We start from the raw sequence: 5,035 nt of genomic DNA, 5'->3' as shown, positions 1-5,035 counted from the left end.
ATGTCAACGATAACTGCGAGAGAAAGTAAAATAAAGTCAGAACTGAACACTGGTTTGGCAAGATGGAAGGTATCAAAGACCTTGGGAAAGGAGGCTACAGTGGAGTGGTGGAGACAAATTCTGCTTGGCATCAGTTATAAAAAGAATGGGAGGGGCTTCCCTGGTGGCGCAGTGGTTGAGAGTCCGCCTGCCGATGCAGGGGACGTGGGTTCGTGCCCCGGTCCAGGAGGATCCCACATGCCGCGGAGCGGCTGGGCCCGTGAGCCACGGCCGCTGAGCCTGCGCGTCTGGAGCCTGTGCTCCGCAACAGGAGAGGCCACAACAGTGACAGGCCCATGTACCGCAAAAAAAAAAAAAGAATGGGAGGTAGGAAAGGGAAGCATCAATAATACACAATACCTGCTTCACAGCTGCTGCAGCTCTTGCTAATATCTGGATCAGCAGTGACTCTAATGAATCTACCATTATGAGCAAAAAGAAGACCCATATCAATATTATCATCATTGGCCATGTGGACTCTGGCAAGTCCACCACCACTGGGTATCTCATCTACAAGCGTGGGGGTACTGACAAGAGAACCATGAGAAGTTCAAGAAGGAAGCATCAGAGATGAGCAAGGGCTCCATCAAGTTTGCCTGGGTGCTAGACAAAATGAAGGCCGAAAGGAAATGTGGCATCACCATGACATCTCCTTATGGAAGTTTGAGACAACCAAATATTACATCACGATAACTGACGCCACAGGGACTTCATCAAAAACATTATCACTGGCCCATCCCAGGTGACTGTGCCACGCTCATCGTGGCCAGCAGCACAGGCATGTTTGAAGCAGGCATCTCCAAGAATAGGCAGACCTGTGGAGAATACGCTACTGGCCTACATGCTGGGTGTGAAGCCACTCATCACGGCTGTCAACAAGATGGACTCCGACAAACCCACCCACAGCACCCAATGCTTCCATCAAGGGAGTGAGAGCCTACATCAAGAAGATCGGCTACAACTTGGCAGTCATGGCCTTTGTGCCCATTTTGGGCTAGCATAGCCCAGCATCCACATGCCTGGTCCAGGAGCTGGAAGGTCAAGAGAAAGGAGGGAAATGCCACAGGGATGAGTGTCCTGGAAGCTCTGGGCTCCATTCTCCCTCCCACTCAACTGGTCACCGAGCCCCTGAGGCTGCCTCTACAAGGTGTGCACATGATTGGGAGCACTGGCTCTGTGCCTGTGGGCTGCGTGGAGACCAGCTTCCTGAAACCTGGGATGGAGGTCACCTTTGACAACCCCAAGGCCCTGAGGTCAGGCGATACAGCCACTGTGCAGATGTAAGGATGGTCCCCAGCAAGGCCATGTGTGTGGAGATGTTCTGTGAGTACCCACCTCTAGGCCATTTTGCTGTGCGGGACGTGAGACAAACAGTGGCCATTGGAGTCATCAAGGCTGTGGATGAGAAGTCATCCTGCAGGCAAGGTCACCAAGTCAGCAGTAAAGCCGAGCAAGAAATGAAGCATGTCCCCTGCAGTTTCCTCAGCAATCTCCACTATAAAAATTACCCAACATTTGATGTATTTATTAAGATTAATAAAATATAACTAGTAGTCAAAAAAAAAAAAAAAGACCACTCTTTGCATGTGGCTGTCCAGTCTTCTCAACACCCTTTACTAAAGAGACTATCCTTTCCCTCTTGAATAATCTTGACTATTTTGTTATAAATTAATTTAGCATTAAATATATATCATTTACATTTGTTAAGAAAATAGAACTTAAATGTTTTCACACACACACCCCCAAATAAAAGATAAATATGTTAGATGATGGATATGTTAATTAGATGGCAGGAAATCCTTTCACTATGTATATGCATATCAAATCACCACAATGTACACTTTAAATATCTTACAACTTTACATGTCAATTATACTTCAATAAAGCTGACATTAAAGAATCAACAGCTCACAGATGAATGGATAAAGAAGGTGTGGCACATATATACAATGGAATATTACTCAGCCATAAAAAGAAATGAAATTAAGTTATTTGTAGTGAGGTGGATGGACCTAGAGTCTGTCATACAGAATGAAGTAAGTCAGAAAGAGAAAAACAAATACCGTATGCTAACACATATATATGGAATCTTAAGAAAAAAAAAAAAGGTTATGAAGAACCTAGGGGCAGGACAGGAATAAAGACAGAGATGTAGAGAATGGACTTGAGGACACAGGGAGGGGGAAGGGTAAGCTGTGACAAAGTGAGAGAGTGGCATGGGCTAATATATACTACCAAATGTAAAACAGCTAGCTAGTGGGAAGCAGCCGCATAGCACAGGGAGACCAGCTCGGTGCTTTGTGACCACCTAGAGGGGTGGGATAGGGAGGATGGGAGGGAGGGAGACGCAAGAGGGAGATATGGGGATATATGTATATGTATAGCTGATTCACTTTGTTATAAAGCAGAAACTAACACACCATTGTAAAGCAATTATACTCCAGTAAAGATGTAAAAAAAAAGAATCAACAACTCTTTTAGAGTTTTGCTACAAAGAGGAGCAGAGAAATAAGGTAGTGGGTAGAGGAACACATGAAGTCCAGATAAGAGCATTTATTTGTAGGATGGGATTATTATATGAAGCCCTTCAGTAGACAAGAGCGGACTGGCTTCTGTGTACAAGCAGGGGACCTGACATCGGGTAGGACAAGGACACCTTGTCCCTGTGCATAAATGGGAAGGCAGAGTATGTGGATACAAATCCACAAATTAGGCTGGTAGATTTTGGTAGTAGAAAGGTAAGTTGCTTCTCTTTTGTGAATTGCGTTGAAAGTAAGAAGAGAAAAGGGGCTGCTGGAAATCTGAGGAAAGAGAAAGTGGACCATAGATTGACAAGGTATTACCAGGCAGTACTCTGTCTACCTGATGTCTCTGATCATACTTTTAAGTAGAAACTAATCAATTCATAAATGTGTTTTCCTTCACTATATGCAGGGCTTATATTTATTGTATACATGTATTGTTTTTATTAATTCATGTACTGTACATTTCCCCAACTAGACTGTAATCTTTAAAATATTTTATCGCTGCTCTACTCCTAAGACCTTCACTCACACTACCTGGCATGTAGTTGGTAATTCATAAATATTTGTTGACTGAATAATTCAGTATCCACAAGTGCCTAAAATATGCTTAAAATTGAACTCATTATAACCTCACCCTTAACTCTTCCACGTACACAGCTGTTCCTCTACTTTTTATTCTATCACCATTTATCCAACTAATTTCCCAATCCAGAAATTTGGAAATCATCCTCTGACCTCCCTCATTTCATTCTCCATGACCCAACAATCTTCAAGTTCAGTCAATTCTGCCAGTTAAATATTTCTTGGAGCTATTCACTGTTCTCCATTCCTGCAGGCAATTTCCTGGTCAGGTCACCATCACCTCACTTGGATTACTGGAAAAGCATCGTAATACCTCTCCTAGCTTTCATGTTGTCCCCCCTCAAGTCCATTCTCTACATCTTTCAAAAAGTAGAAATCTTATTATGTCCTCCACAACATTCAACCCTCCACTGATTCTTCAGCAAAGCCCTCAGGATAAAATCCTCTTTTTTATGATTTATTACAGTTTTCTTAATCTGGCCTAGAACTCTACTTGGCAAGTTAAACTAATTTCAATTCTCCAACTAATTAGTAGATCTCTATCAGCTCTTGGGTCTTCGCATGTACTTTTTCCTCCACCTGGGATATTCTCTTCACTATCAACTACTACTCACATCCTTTCTTTCTCAACTTAGAAGTCACTTCCTCTAAGAAGTCTTCTCTGAATCATGGCATTGGTTAGGTACTCCTCCTAAATGCTTCCAAAGCTCCCTGTGTATGTTGGTGTTCTATAACCTTCCTTTATAGCACTGCTTTATCCCAAACCCAGATAGTAACAAATGTTTATAGGGTAGAGTCTTATGGTTCTTGTAATGAATATATCCCTCTATCCCTCCCCCTAGCCCCTTAGAGGTAAAGAACAAAAAATGAAGGGATAACGAGGTGCCTATTTGCTGAAGAAAAAGAAACATATTTCAACCAGGTGTCCTACAGAGGTGGCAAGAGAGGTCTGAGCAGCCCTGTGATCATGGGCCAATGAAAAAATGATGAGCACAATCCCTATATTGTCTCTTTTTTTTGAATATAGGTTAGAATTTTATAAATAAATTTCTGAGAAAATTTGTGGTCTGGGAACTACTTGATATTATAATATTTTGTTCTCCTTAGGAGTGAATCTCCTCAATGTATTTATGTTTCAAATTTGTCTCAGGCGCTTTTAATAACTAATAATAGCTTTTTTTCCATAGATTTAGTTAAATTCAGGAAGGATTTAATCGACAAATAGTTTATTTTCAAGACGAAATGCTCTTAAGGATGGATGCTTCTGTGCCCAGGATGAAGATGCTCTTTGATTTTGCCTCATGTAATTGAAAGAACACAGCTTGAGGTGTTTTTGCCCCACTTTTGTATGCATTTGGGCTAAGTTCCTTTCAGGAGCCATTCCAGTCATGCCTTTAAGCCTGGAATCCGGTAAAAGGACCGCTGAAGATTGCACCATGATTTCAGCTTATTGTATATCTTCCAAGCTGTCATGTTTGTCATTCCTGGAGTCCTGAGGCTCCTAACTGGTCTGCCTTCTCTTCACGGTTCAGAGTCCTTCTATGCTTGTCTTGTATATAACGTCCAAGTTTTCCCATTGTACTTAGTGGGAGGAATAGGCAAAAACTCATTCTCCATTTTCCTGACCCACCTCTCTGTCTACCTGGGAAGCTCTGCTGGTCTCTGCACAGTCAGTGGCCTCAGTGTCTTCCTCATCTTCAAGGGGCAAGTCCCAGCTCGGCACTCTTCGGGGAAAGGAGCCTCTCTCCTCCAGCACCAAAGGGCTCAGAAGAATAACTAGCATTTAAAATACTTAAGCAAATATTTGGGGAAAGCGAGAAGTATAATTTTCATCTCTTCATGGTTACTTCACAAGCGTTATAGTAAGTCACAGGAAGTAAAAAGATAAA

At 42.4% G+C, this 5,035-nt stretch overlaps 1 pseudogene; it reads left to right on the top strand.

The window, feature by feature from the left end:
- The first annotated feature begins 466 nt into the window (after window positions 1–466).
- Window positions 467–1,323, top strand: LOC136121977 (elongation factor 1-alpha 2 pseudogene; annotated as a pseudogene).
- Window positions 1,324–5,035: the final 3,712 nt, after the last annotated feature.

This window comes from Phocoena phocoena, chromosome 4 (genome assembly GCF_963924675.1).
Source record: "Phocoena phocoena chromosome 4, mPhoPho1.1, whole genome shotgun sequence".
Lineage (NCBI taxonomy): Eukaryota > Metazoa > Chordata > Mammalia > Artiodactyla > Phocoenidae > Phocoena > Phocoena phocoena.
Note: the sequence above shows the minus strand (reverse complement) of the source record. Positions and strands in the feature narration are given on the sequence as shown.